The sequence below is a fragment of the Molothrus aeneus genome, chromosome 5 (genome assembly GCF_037042795.1).
Source record: "Molothrus aeneus isolate 106 chromosome 5, BPBGC_Maene_1.0, whole genome shotgun sequence".
NCBI lineage: Eukaryota > Metazoa > Chordata > Aves > Passeriformes > Icteridae > Molothrus > Molothrus aeneus.
This window is the reverse complement of record NC_089650.1, coordinates 48,874,694-48,890,358: the sequence shown is the minus strand read 5'-3', so window position 1 is coordinate 48,890,358 and position 15,665 is coordinate 48,874,694.

Here is a 15,665-nt window from a genome sequence, read left to right as displayed (position 1 = left end):
CCTTTCATGTGACCCTCTAGACTTCTTTTGGTACCTCCAAACAGGTAGTCTGTAGTTTTGTTTGTGTGAATTAAAAAATAAAGATTTCTCTTGAATACTGCAATTGAAGAATTCTGCTTAGAGAAAGGTGGCATAACTAGATATTCATGAGATATTTATATTTTCATATGCATAGTTATACATGAAAGCAGAAAGGAACTAGTTGACTAACATAGGAGCTGAAGGAACATGAAGATGTTCCCTTCTAAGCCACTTTTATGAATGATGTCTAAAAATGCTGCTATCGTATCATAGCTTTCTCTCCTTATGCAAATTGCCTGGCATTTTACTTCTTGAGTAATTAACTTCAGAGCGGTATAACTTAGAATAAAACAGTCAGCAATATGACCCAGAGCAAAACTTAGTGACCCACTGCACATACACATTGACAGTCTGCCAAGAAAACTCCCACAAGTAAATCTCCTGCAGAGTTGAAGTCTCCAATTTTAAGTTTAGTAATTAATCAAAAACAACTTGTGTGGGATTCATGCATACTATCCAAAGTCCTTTAACAGTTGTGTGTTGAAGCCTTGCTCCCCATCCTTTGCTCTGTGTAGTAAATAGTGAAAGAGCTTTGGGAGGTGATTCCTGTGTCCTGTCTTCCTTAGGAGAGTTGGATAAAATTACTTTCTGGAGGTTAATATTTCTCTACACTGAATGTAAAGATATTTAAGGGTAAAAAATTCAGATATGCAGTCTAACTGCTAGATGGCTTCTTTAGGGCCAGTGAATCCGTTTATTAGCTCAGACATGACAGTGGCTGTCTGAGACAGGGCAGAGATTACTCAGAAAGGCAGCATCTCTTCCCTGAGATGCACCAGTGAGTTTGTACATTGTACAAGTGGTCAGTCTAGCTGAGGAGTTAAGTCACAACACACCTCATAAATCCCAAATAAAAAAAAAACATAATTAACTTATAAATTCAATTGACAAGGTGTTTTTGCTGACTAGGGTTGCTATCTGTTAATTTGCTCTTTTTTGCATGTGGGTTTTGGGATGAGGGATAAACTATTGGTTTTTAACAATCTAAAAATGAGTTTAAATAGAAACAAATATAGAAAAAAGTCTTCACAATACTCTGCTTGTGACATGAGTAAGAAAGCTAATAATACAATTTTCTTCTCTGTAAATCTGAACTGAGGAGCAGAGAGTGTTGCCCTGTCAATATAATTACTATTCAGATCTTTTCCAGTTAACCATGAAAGTTTTGGCCTTCAGTGTAACAGCCTGACTTTTATGTGATGTACTCTGAATGTTTATTTGTGAACTGCTACACATAATTGAGGTCATCAAAACTCCCAAAAAACATTTGAGGCATCTCAGAAAAGCTGGTTTTTTATCTTTACTTTTTTTTAAATGCATTCAGGAGAGGTTCAGAGAAGCTAGCTGTCAGTCCATTTTATCAAACTTGTTCAGATCACGTCTACAGCTACATTTTGCTTAAGACATTAGTATGCCAAAAGTAAGGGATGCATCTGTGTAACAGGGTATAAAAGTAGGTCAATATACAAAGGCATCCTCACAGAGACAGTTCTATGTCTTAAAGCAGTAGAGCATCCCAGACTACTTGTGTTTTGAATTCTAATATTGAATTTTCAAGTAAAGATATGAAGTTAATGTATGGCCCTTTAGCATTTGGTTTTGTTCATTGAAATCTCTCCATGGAAATTTCAGTTCTAGGTAATATCTTTCATAAAAGGTCAAAGTTAGCAGAGGCACTGAATTGTCTTATTCCTTCTTTCCTCTTAAGCAAAGTTCTTGCACATTGGCATTGTCATGCTCTGCCTACAATATCCAAGAGTTGAAGAAGGCAAGTTTAAGTATCTCTGTCAGAAGTACAATTGTTGGGCAGTTAATGAGTAGCTTAATGTTCACTAATGTAAACTCATATGGATGTTTGAAAAGGAAATATAATGTTCCCAGCCAATGAATCTGTTCCTAAAGCCTGAAATAGCTTCAGCAATACAAACACTTAAAACCAGGGGCAAATGGACAACCAAATGGTTAATTCTTTCTAATGATTTGATGGGTTTGATTTCACTCTTCTTTATTTTTCACCTTAAAACTTGCAATGCAATCTCTTCTCAATAACTATGGCTTATTTGGAAGCATTACTAAGGGACTAGATTTTGAATTTGTTGACTGAAATGATACATTTTAATTATGCATTATGCTAACCAAGCCTGTTGGTATTGTTTTTGTTTTCTGCCTGTGACCAAATTTTTTTCATGTTGAATAATGAATAATGAATGACAGGCACAAGTCCAAGATTTTAATCACTAGCAGAAAAATAACACTGAAATATTTGAGGGACTCTCAGCCATTTGCACACAATAGACTTTATTCACAGTGATGTTTATGCATAAAGGACCACATGGACCCCACAAAAAGCCACAAACTTAGGGCAGCACCACATATTATTGTAAAACTGCAGTCTCAGCTACTTCTTAGGGAAAATATAAATTTTGACACATTTAGAGAGTGTTAGTCTTCTTGGCCACTGCTACCTTTTGGATCTTTTCAGACCAGTGAAGGGTGTGAATGAAAATGCCAGTAGTAGAATATCATTCTTCTTCCTTCAAACCTCTCATTTAAAAGTGGTTTTCTTCCACAGTATGAGAAAACTAAAAACTCAAGAAGAAGTTATTGTTATTTTAATGGTTATTTGTTACATTGCTACTAGCATGATCTGTTCTCATTCATTATCTGTAGTACAGTAAGTTCTCAAGGCTTGGAATAGAGCATGATACCAGGGAGCAAGGCATAGCACAGAAACAGAAGACAACTGTTCCACTGTAGATCTTACAATATAGAAAGGAATGTAATTGTAAAAAAATCCTCACAAAGTATGATACAGTCAGGCTTGGCAAAATGAAATAACAAAAGCTCTTACCAGCTCAGACAGCATAAAACCATGGAGACATCAAGTTTTGAGTTCTGTGTTCTACTGTACACCAAAAGCTTTTGATTTCCTATATTTAAAAATAAAAAAAAAAATTCAATAGTCAGATATTCCTCTACTAAGAATCTTAAAACTCTAGTGCATAGAAATTTTTCTCAAAAAACCCAAGCAAACAAATAAATAAACAAATTCAAAAACCACAAATAAACCATACTACAGGCCATAATGCGGTCTTTTTCACAAAAAGAAATGTAGAAAAGTGGACACTCCATTACTGGCATGATGATGCCACAGAAAACTGAGAGTCCAGCTATAAGCAGTCAACATGAAGAAAAAGTCTGGAAAATATTTTAGGTAAGCTGATTTGTTTAAATTTACACTGATAATCATTTGTATTGTCAAGACACAAGAAGCTCCTTTGTGAATTACAGGGCAACATATCATGCCTTATATAGTGACCTACTCAGCCAGAGAGAGTACAATGAAATAAACACATATAAGAGAAGACCAGGAAGGCAGCAAGTTGTTTCTTTCCAGAAGAGAAGGACTAGGCAAACATTATTTTATGAAATCCTCGTGGCTCAGCTTGCTGAGCACCAGAGGAACAGGCTCTGGAATAACCTTCCCAAAAAATGCATTGAACTCTGATACTACAAGAAGTGAAAGTGGAAAAAGATTAAAAAGCAGAGGCCAATAGAAAAAAGTTATATTGCCTGCTGTTCAGTGATGGGAACAAATTCTGGTAAATTGAAAGTTTATGAATTCCAAGTGTATTTTTCCTGCAGAATCTTATGCTGAATCAGACAGTAATAACTGATCAACAGAATAAATGCAGCAAAGTAATTAAGCTGTTTGTAAATTTGAGTTTCTTCTGAAAATGGAAGAAGTCAGTCAGTACGAGCAGAGTCCGAACAGTCTAGAATTTGGGCAGTGCCATCTGAGGCTGAAAGATTTCTTACTGAATATTTTGCTGGCGATGCTCTTGGGTGAAAAAATTACAAAAAAAAACAACACTGGAAGGGACCTTGGGTCGTCATTTAATTTTCCCTGTGTCATGCTCGATGGCAGGTTTCACAGTATCTTGTTCCTCATAGACATTGGTTTAATCTTTTATTTAAAACCCTCAAAAAATAGTGATTTCACAACCTCCTTACACATTCTATTGAGTTCTTAACTCTCCTACCTATTAGAAGATTTGTTGAGTGTCAGTCCCAAATTTTATTTGGCCCAGTTCAAGTTTCTCAGATATTACTCTGTAGGGGGATAGAGTATAATAAAATAAAGGCAGTATATTTTTACCCCTAAAAGTTGCAGCTGGGCTAATTATTAAAGCTTAGGAGCAGGCCTGACTTTACAGGCCACAGCTGTAGCCAATAAGAAGAGTGTTATAAAAGAGTGGGCTGGTTGGTTGAGGGAGAACTGGAGTCAGTTGGGTACTAAGTGAAGGAAGAGTCAGTGCTTAGAGGAGATGCCCTTCAGAAACATCAAGGAGGTACAAAACTCTTACAATAAGGAGACAACAATATGGAACCCTTGCAATGTAATGATAACGTTATTCCACCTGCAATATGTATGAGGACAGTTTATTTGCTTCCCTTCTGCAAAAATCTTTTTAAATATTTGAGGTTATAGCTATGTCTCCTGATTAGTCACTGCTCCACATTAATCTACCTCCTTCATTCTTTCCCACAAATTCTGTTATCCACATTTTTCTGATGTTTGGCTCTAAAATTTGATCTACCTTGTTCATGTTTGTCTTGACATGCAATACCCCACATGGATGTGATATTTCCTTAGAGGTGCTATTTACTACTGGCTATAATGAAAAAAATGTTAAATAGCATCTACCCCGCTTTGTATTCATGTATCTCACTAAAAATCTTTTTCCTAAGAGGGCTCTGATTCTTTTCCTGTCTTGATTTTGTGATGTTGATTATTCCTATGCACAAACAGTATTTTCCACTTCTTCCTGTTTAGCAGCTTCCTACTTTTCAAGAATATATTCTGAATTTGATATTATGTTGAATTCTAGATCTCTACTCAAAAGTAGAGGACCTCCCAAGCCTGATTTCATCTGCAGGTTTAATAGAAAACTCCAATTCCCACTTCCAGGACTTTAATTAAACATTGAATGGACTCAGGACAAAGCTTCATGGAACTCTACTCAGTGTAAAACTTGCCAGTCTGACAGTTAAGTATTGATAGCTGCTCTCTGATGACTTAAATAATTTTGTTTTAGACAAATTGTCAGAGTCTGGCCATTATAGGAAGAATTATTAAACAAAAGCATTGAGGAAGATAAAAGCTCAAAGTTTTAAAGATATGGGAGGAAAGTTTTAGCAAGGAACATGAGATTTTACTTATAATGTTCTGTAATTCTCTGTCTACCACCCTAAGGTGTATTATTTGCATTACAGTTAATACATAGCATTTTGAAATACAATGTCTGAAATGCCATTAAGTAACTTTAATTTTTATGCATTTGTGCATGATAACCAGATATTTTTGACTATTGGCCTTTTCTCTGGGGGGTGGAAATCTGCTGAGAACAATGGCCAGTGGCTCTCCAGTTGCCCTCCTCTCTGTCACACATGTCCCCTGCACACCAGACTGCAGCTCTGACTAGTCATTTGGAAGGCTGCAATAAGTTTGTGCAGTAGGAATGTAATATTTTGTAGAGAGCGATTTCTACATAGCCCCAGTTGTTACCCAGCTCTCTAACTCCTATGGGAATCTCTCTGCCTTGTTACAGCTTGACAAACTGAAGGATGCAAAATGAATGGACTGAAAAAATGGTGGACATGAAAAAGCATGAGTGAAAGTCTTTCAGTGTCAGCTGAGGACATTCAGCCCAGAAGGTTCTACTTTCCACAGGTTCCAAAGTGGAGCGCTCAGTACCCCTCTCCTCCCCAAAGCATCAGAACTCTGAACCTCAAAAAAACTTTTTGCTCAGAAAAGGCCCACAGGGAAATGCAACTCAGACAAATGTGATTTTTTTGAGCATGTATTATACCTCTTCTGTGAGGTTTTTTCTCCCCCTAGGAGAGAGTATGGCTGAATAAAATTGATCAGGATTCAGCTTAATCTATTACAAGTCCTACCCAACTGCTCCTTCCTTTCCTTCATGTGGTTTCCTTTACTGCAGCATCTGACAAGCAGATATCCTTTTTTAAGGGTATCTGTCTGGCACTACTGCTCCCAGGCAAGTACTGTTGCTACCACTAACAGATGGGAACTGAGATAATTATCTGGAAATGGGCTTAGGTGGTGCAATGCTGAAACTTCCAAGGCTCTTGCAAGGTGCCTGAATCTCAGACAGGAATTTGTTGCCAAGAAATGCCTGAGCATTGTATGGGGAACTCAAACATCTCCAAATAGGATTGACAATAGTTAATTACCCTGAGCAGTGTATCTTAGGAGCTACCTAAGACAGCTATTAGGAAATACTAAAATGAATGGTTTAGATAAACTCCAACTTTCTTTCCCCAGGGTCACAGTAAGGACACAAAGTCCCTCCAAAATAATCTATGTCAGGAAAACATTTTGTATCTGGAGTTTCAAGAAACAATCACGGAGATAAGGTGCAAGAGACATGGACTTTACATCCTCCTCAACAAAGGGACCTCAGTGGTTTAGGATGAGTGCCTGATAGAGCAGGACTGGACTGCAGTAGCTTGGGAAACTTAGCAACTGAAATCTGAACTTCCGAGGGCTTGCCTAAAAGTTTTGTGGCTCACACTCTTAGACTAATATTGAGGATAAAAGAACCTTGTGCAAGTGTCAGTGGCACTGATGGGACTTGGTGTTTCTGGATGTATGTGAGTGGCCCAATGCTACACTGCACAACCAGAATGGACTGAAGGGAGTGTTGTAAGGCCAGCAAGAGCCCACCACCCTGACTGAGGTCTGTTATTCCAGATAGCTTTTCTGGGCAGATTGTGAGAGCAGTGACACACCCAGCACACGGTCAGCGCTGAAACAGGCAGGGTCCTGGGCTGTGTGGCACCAGAGATGGAGAGAATGAAGAATCTCACAGGTCTCACTTAATAAGATTGCTCTCTGTTAATGGGGTTGGTTTGCTTCCAGATGCTTTCAAATATAAGGCTAATTAACTAAATAACAAAAGGTGCATACGTGGAATATAAAGGTGAATAATATCATCACAGTTCATGTACCACTAAATAATGTGAACACAGCATCCACAACGCATAGCTTAACACTGGCTGAAGATAGGAGCTCCTCTGAAAGCTCATGTTGCTGATCTATCTCCAGGTAATTCCCCTCCTTAATTATCAATATAAAGTACAGTGAGATATATGAAAGTACTTCTCATGTTCAAATAGATTCTTGGTGGCTAGATGAAAGTTAAAACTCCTGTTGGCTAATTGCCTCAATTTAATACTGTTAGCAGATGCATTTATAGTTTTTAAACCCCTTTTATTATGTCTAAGTAATTGCATCAATTTGGCAACCATCTACTTAATTTTAAACAGCTTTAACAGAATGCCTACAGTTGAAAACAATTCTTGTCAATGCTTACATAAATTGACTCATTTTAACTGCTTTTTTTTTTGGATAAGGGAGCAATTTGAACAATTACTCTGCATGGAAAACAGCTTTTGTCACCGCTACATTGAGCCACTTAAACTGTTATTTACATGTGTTATAAAATTTTATTTACTGCCAAAAGAATTTTCCTGCAATTGAATTTTCATTGTGATTCCCAGATTTTGTTTAGAGTGAAATAGTTAATTTATTGACTTCCATTATGTGCTCATAGCTGGAAAAAAGTGATCAAAACCCGACCTATAAAGTACAATTTGTCTCCATCCAGCATTACTCAGGTAAAAAAAAAAAGAAAACCTTTATTCACTTCCAGTATTAAAAGGACTTTTATTGAAAGATGAGAGTCACTCATTGAGTTTTCATTATCTTCCATCTCAAAGCCCAGCTTCTCTCAGAATTTCGTATTTCTATTACAAAGCATATCCTTATATGCCAAAGTAACTGTAGATGCAACAACTAACCCCAGAAAAGATGCAAAATACCCACTGCTGATTAGCAACTAGCTGGTCCATAAGACAGCCCCAGCACTATTGGCATCAGTTATGTCACTGATATCTCCCAGTTTCATGAATTCAAGCATTTGTCAGAAGTGCCAGCTTTGGTGAGTTTAGGTTTATTTGACCAGATAAAGATGAGACAGAAGCTGTGTTTCCTGCTCTGCCCTTTCAGCCTGTTTTTATGGCTTGGTAGAGAGCTCACCTGAGATGAATGGTTTGGCCTCTGACCATTTGCAAAGTCCTCTGACAGAAGGACTCAGCTGCTGTAACTCACAGAGGGGCTGTACACGTGGGCTTGCCTGCATTAGGAATGATGAGCATTTGTCTGATGAGCAGTTATTTTTGTCTGACCTCAGGGCTACTGGTGAATTGATAATTCACAAAGTGAAAGGTCTTAATGAAGAGAGGGACTGCAATGGTTGTTTGACATTTTAAAATACCAACTAGCCTCCACTGCAGCAATGCAGAATGATCATACTTGGCTGAGTGGAGTTGGGATTTCCTGGGCATTTCAGCAACCTCACCCCCACTACAATGAGGACTTCATTGCTTTTTCTGGGTGATGATGGGATGAAACTTTTGTGTGCCTTGGGCTAGTGGGTGAATTTAGTGGGACATCTCTAGTTCCCCTTCAATCTGATTTTCTCTGATGATTCTTCAGATTATTCTACCTCCATCCTCTGTGTCACTGTCTCTTTCAACTTTTCCTCCTGTCTCTCAACTTTTCCTCAGTTCTAGGAGTGCATTACCCACTTAACCCTGGGTGTGCTGTAAGCCCACCCAGCACACACATACTCCACCTCCTCTGCTTCTGGTTGGCAGTTCCTTGGTTTCTTTCTTGCAGACCTGCAGGCTGATCAGGCTTTCTGATCACACACACAATGTTTTCACTCATATTATAGGTGCAGCTTGTGGAGGGTATTGTCAAGGTCTTTTGTCCTCATCTTCTTGAGGCTGCTGTCTCAGGATTCCACTGCAAATTAACTACAGATCTCTGTTTGTTTTCTTCAGTGCTGTGGTATGAATGATTCTCTTGTGCTAATGGCAGTACTGCCGCAGGCAGAAGAATCTGTTGTGTTTACTCAACAGCAGTGGTAGCAAATAGCTATTATTCTGGACAATTTTACATTCCTTTAATGCCATTATTCCTTTTGCTTCCAGAACCCCAAAGATTTTTTTTATTTTGGTTCCAAGAACTTCTTTGACCTTCTTTTGACTTCTTTTTTTGTTGTTGAATTTGCAACTGTGGCATCAGGAAAGTCAGATGGCATCAGGTGCCATCTCTTCCTTGCAGTTTAAATGGCTGCACCTTTTTCCCCAGCATGTGCCTATACACACTCACTAGTAGGTATTGAGAGACAGGTGGTTATGTACACAACAATCTAATGCCTTGCTTGGCACATCTGGGCATTTTCAAATGAGTCAGGATTATATAAACGGGTTGTTTTTCTGTTAAATCTGTTTGCTAAGAGATCAGACCTCTTTAGCTGTATTACTATTAATTAGAAAAATGTTCTCTTTGGAGTCATCCCTAGAAACCACCCTCCACCAAAGAGGGAAGCTAGTTAGAGTAGTAAGCCAGTGCATAAATTCTGAGTCCTTAAAACATTTTGCAGTTTTAGACTTCTTCCTAATTTGCTTAAATTCTGATGGATATGAGGGGATTTTTCCTATACATCACAAATCTGCTGTCCATCTGCAGATAATGTGCAGACTCCCAGTGCAGCATGCATACAGATCCTCTAAAAATAGGATATCATCCTGTAATTCAAAGACTGAACCATGATATCCCTGAGCAAGCAGGGGTGTATGGGTGTTCTTGACAATAGCCACTTTGGAGTGCTTAGTTTTGTAGCTTAACACTATGGGAGTATTCTTTTGTCTTGTGTGATTAGATCTAATGTAGATAAGACCCTTGAGGTGTTTTTATTATGAGATGCTGTGGTTATTTAAAAACTTTAAATCTTTTGTGGCTAGTATATTTGTAGCAGGTGCACCATTTTCAATCTTGGCAACTGAGCATGGAGCCCTCATCAGAGTCATGAGGCTGCATTTCAAAAACTGCAGATAGCTGAGAGATGGGAAGTGAAGGACTTTGATTAGCGAATGGTTTCTCTGTAAGCATTTTGCTTTGGAGCATCTATATTTGAAAGCCACTTTAGTCAAACAGGTAATCTAAGAATATATTGGAAAATTCAGATAAGCACTGAAAAGCCCAAAGTACACAGCAAAAAAGTTACAGGAATAGAAGTCCTTGCTATGTCCTTTTCAGAGTATCCTTAAATGGTAAATGTTTTTACATCTGCATGAATGGATTTTAATTAAATGTATTCATAAATAGAATACTGAGATGACACATTTTGTTGCAAATACAATCTGTCAGCAAACAGCATCTGGAAGAGATGGTGCTCTGTCAGCTAGAGCAGATAAAGGAAGCCTGAGCCCACCTCTGTTCTCTGAAAATGATCCTCATGGACCCTTATTTCTCAGAGTTACAATGCAGGATTGATCTCTGATCATAGAGCCACCCTTACTGTTTCCAGTAGCAAATTTATGATACCCACCCCATCTCAAAAACTGCTCCAAGAGACTGTCCATCTATAAGCATCCAACAGCAGAGGTAGGAAGCCTATTCTTCCTTCTTTGCCCACTAGAAATGTCTTCATGGCAAATAAAAGAAGATGCAGATCTATGCCAACAAAAAAACCAATGCAGGCGTCTGTTGTGGGCCTACTTGCATTTTAATATCATGGGCACCTGTTAAAGCATAGGATAATTTTGAATAATAAATTTGAACAAAAGAAGGACAGGCTGTGTGCCAGTACCATCACTGACTGCCACCCTGTGCACACACAGCCACCTGCCATGTATGATGGGGTTGTTTCAAGCTGTGCCAAAAGCAACTTGTTTTCAATATTTTTTTTAATATTCTTTCATGCAGTAATTTCCTTTTACTGACTGCTTTAAATTATCTCCAAAACATAGAGGCAAGCTCTGAGGGTCATTAATTCTGAAGCACAAATACTTCAGTGAGATTTTTCCTCAGTTTGCACATCTGAGACAAAGTCAGTCCACATATCAATAATGGCTGTAGATACTCACCTTGGTGCCTAGTGTGATCTAAAGTGCACATTATCAAAACAAGCCTTGCTAACTGGGGTCTCTGAACCCTACTGCCCTGCAATGCTAGCACACCACAGATGCATGAGTATGGGAGAAGGGAAGAAAAGCATAAACATGGATCCAACTGGAATCTGGCAGGGTTTTGTCAGAGATACTAAGAAACCACTTGTAACATAAGGGTTTCAGGGCTTTCTTTGGTAATAAAATAACTGCAGCTTTTGGTAGGTGTACTGAATTAGCACAAGGTGACACAAGCAATATGTATATATTTTCCAGGAGGCATCTAGGCACACCAACTGTTTCATGTTATACTAAATCTGAGAGGAAGTTGTCTAGACTCAGTGTTGCACTCCTGCATTAAGAGAAAAACAAGGCCCTTTTTGGAATCTGACTACTTTTCAGCAGTTTCTATCTTCCCAAAACAGCGAGTTTACTCAATATCAGTGCTCACCTCTTCTTAAAGACAGTTGCTCTCTCCTAAAGAGAGAGATTTTATTCAGCTGCCCAGCTTTTTGGAATTTGTTTCTTAACAAATAAAAGGAATAACAAAAATTAATTTTTGTAAACTCAAATACACCATATATCCAGACCTTGAAAAGATTGCCATATGTTTTTGGAAACATGCACAGACTAATAAAAGCCAAAGCCAAATACACAGAGAAGGCATGGGAGATCCCATGTTGTTGTCAGTGTCAGGAGAGATGAAACATAACCCCTAACACTGGCATGTATTTTAATGAAGAGCAGTTCTTAACAATTAAAATGCTTGACTCCTAGTCCTTTATTAGTCTTTTGTTATCCACCTGGAGTGCTAATTACTTGTAATATTACCTTGTTTCTTAAATAATTTCAGCTTCTCTGTCTTAGAACATATTCTTAAACAAAAAGAACCAAAAAAAGCAAAACTGGGAACACTGAGAACACAGGAGCACATGAGAGTGGTTATGTGTGGTTATGTTGTCTCCATCCTTGAAGTCTGGTACAGTGCAACTCAGTGCTAGAGTAAAATGCAAGATTATGTGCTGTAACTTTGATATGCATCACTGCTTAGGCCCTGCATTGCAGAGCTACTGACCACATGAAAATGCTGAACTCGGCTACAAATCCAGTATTTACAAAAACTCAGCTGCAGAATGCATGCTTATTCCTAGATATCTAGGCATATCCTTGGGGAAATGGTATTTTTTATATCCTTTGTTCATCTGGTGAGCTGCCAATTAAGCTTCTGGTTCCTATTAGCAATTGCTAAGTGGCATATGTGATGTTTCTCACAGAAAAGATTGCAGCAAATACAGTCTGAACAGAGTGGTTCTTTTCCACAAATTTTACATTCCACCAGAAGCCACAGATTTGTAATCATATATTTCTGTTGTTTTTCATTAAAGGCACAAAAAAGATTTAGCGGAACAAAACTTTCTTTGGGTATCAACAGAAGGGTGCAGCACAGACAAGCTGAGGGGTTTGAAGGGGTTCAGTCCAATGATGGCATTAACATAATCAGAGGCACATCAGTTTCTTAATGTTTACAAAACTACACAACTTCCATGCAGGGAGCTGTCATTTCCATGTCAGAGATGGAGAACACCCACACAGTGAGCCTTAGCTGGATTCCACCCTACCAAACTAAGCTCATCTTAAAGTCAGGCAACTGTCCTTTTATATGTAGTGCAAGCTGTGCAGGAAACATGCCCAACTGCTTTAAATGCACAACAGACAGGACAAGACAGCTCTGAACACCTCCAGAGAGCAATTTAGAGAGCCTAAATCAGGAGTTTGCATCTCTCAACTTCTCAGTGTATGCGGAGACTCAAAGGGCCACTTGTCCCTGCACAGCTGAGCAGGCAGCCAGCCTGAGCTGATCAATAGCCAGCACTCAGCAGAGGCTCTCAGCCCTGCTCGTGCCGTCTGAAGCACAGCAGTGCCGCTCCTGGCTTCCTGAACAGCAGTCTGCTCTCCAGAGACCCCTGCCAAGCAAGAGCAGGCCCTGAATCCGGGCTCTCCACAGCCTGGAATGGGTGCTGCTCTCCAGCTCCCTGGTCCAGGGAGGGTGGCCATGGGTCAGAGGAGAAAGGATTCATGTGGGATCACTCCTCCATTTCCCTGCTCAGTCCAAACCACTGTAAAGCCGGCAAACGTAAGATTTGTACTGGGAGAATGGTAACTTGAGAAAATCTGATTTTTACCTAGAGGGTTATGCTCTCATTAGAAGATGGCAAAGCCATGTGATATCTTTGGGTTATTTCTACTTTTTTCATACAGTCATTAGATGCATAAACAATCCTATGGGTGGGTAGGACTGACTGGCAAGCAGAACCATCAAGAACTCTTTCACATTTCCTCGTTTCTGCCTGATAGTTTGATAATATTCCTCAACGTGCAACATGAATTCATTAGGTGTATATTTGCAGTATCTGGGACTCTGTGTATAAATAAGTTCTTTCTTTGTCTCTGCTGTGGTACAGCGAGATCAATAAGGGCAAACAAATCTGAGGACAATTGAGAAACTTAGCTTTACAATCAATAGTAAGTGAGGTAAAGGCCCCTTCTTGCAGGGCTCTAAATTTTACTATATCAGCAGCTATTATAAAATGAGTGGAGACACACTTTTCCTATTCTGAAAATTGTGGTTCTACTACTGATGTGATTATCCCAATAAATGGGCAAAATACAGGAAACCAATACTATTCCCCAGACTTCCACAGCATTGTGTTCTTCGCTTTACCATAGAGTAGAAAGCAATTCAGGTCTTTCAGAGGCTATATTGGCTTTGTTTTCTTTTTATCACGCTGCCACAGAAAAATGTCAAGTTTTAGCAGAAGATGCTCTCTGTTTAACTTATAGCTATAATGTTTCTCTGGAAATATTTCCTGAATGCAACAGAGCATTTGCCTTGGCCTTTTAGAAGCTCCACTGCATATGGAATTGAAAAGAAAGCCACTTTGATTAAGCCAACAGCTACTTTCTTAAGATTACTGCTGTTAAAGAGAGAAAAAAAATCCAGCTGTGATTATCACAGATTATCACAGAGGACCACAGATGGATAACCAGCCACTGCTTAAAAAGCAAAGATACAAAACAAAATTTTCTGGGCAAATCTTCAGCATCAGGTGAAAAGGAATCTGGTTGCTTTTCACAGGAAAATCGGTGTATTTTAATTTGGGGGAATTGTATCTATAGCTATGGATTGATCAATTGATAGATGGACGTTTAGAAGTCTACAGAACGGCAAAAACTTACCAGAGAACCTGTCTGACTTATCTAATGATATAAAGGTGCATTTATAACTTTAATAACTACTTTATTATTATAATAAGATCAGAGAATTTCATTTATCCTTGTAGTTCTGTAATGGTATTAGTTTACATAATTAATGGAAAACCTGTGAACTTTGGTGTATACATTTTTGAAATCAGATTTCTCCCTTTTTATAACATTAACTTAGTGTTGCTGACTCCTCAAAGAAGGCAGAAAAGTTACTTACAGAATTTTAAAATATAATATCATGTCTGTTGTTAGTGACGTCAGTTAATCTCAGCCAAAATTAATAGTGGTATATATGGTGTTTTCTGTATTGGAGCTCACATTTTTTGAAACCTGGAAGGTTAAAGTCCTATCTTCTTATCTTAATTGTTCTATAAAATATTAAATTATATTAATTAATTGTAAAGAGCAGCTTAGCTCAACAGCTACAGACTGATGTACAGATTAAAGAAAAAAAGGGGCATGATGATAATTTAATAAAAGTCAAAATTCCAGCAGTATTTTGGACAATGACAGACTGGCTGATTTTATATCATAGTCTGAGTACTGGATATACCCAACAGGAGAATTGTTTTTTCTTCCTAGCTAATTAGCTGGGAAAGACAGGAAACATATTTTTATATATATGGAAGACTAACTGAAGATGTTTCCCAGATGGAAGCTTCTCAAATTCCCTGATGTCTCTTAGTTACTGGCAACATGTCCATTTTCCATTTTAGAACAATTTCATGTCTTCCCACTCACAGCAAAGAACTGATCTCATTTTGACACAGATTATTAAAGATGTCGTGGATGAAATCCCAGCTTTATTGAAGTCAGCAGACATTTTGCCAGTGATTTAAGCAGAGTCAGGATATTACCTGGCTGTCTATAATGCCTGGAGCTTTACAGTAAAACTAAAGTTGTTCATTTCTCCCACTAGAGATAAATCTGCTGTACAGGCCTTTGAACCATACAGTAGCTTTTGAGATAAAGCCTCCCATGACAGGAGAGAGACCTACAGGTTTTTAAGGACCCTCACACAACACACCATTAGTTTGTGGAACTTAACCTTATGAGGCTTTCCTGAACTTACAGAAATCGCTGAAAAATTAAAGAGTTAGTTAAAACATAATCATTTCAGTTAAAGGTGAAAAGGTAGGAAGATTCTAAGTTTTCAGGTTGTGGATTACAAAGAATATTTTCAAGTGTTATTTGATCACATTATAATGGTATGGTTATGATATGGTTCCCATTATTATTCCTAAAAATATTATTTTAACTCTTACCCTCATAAA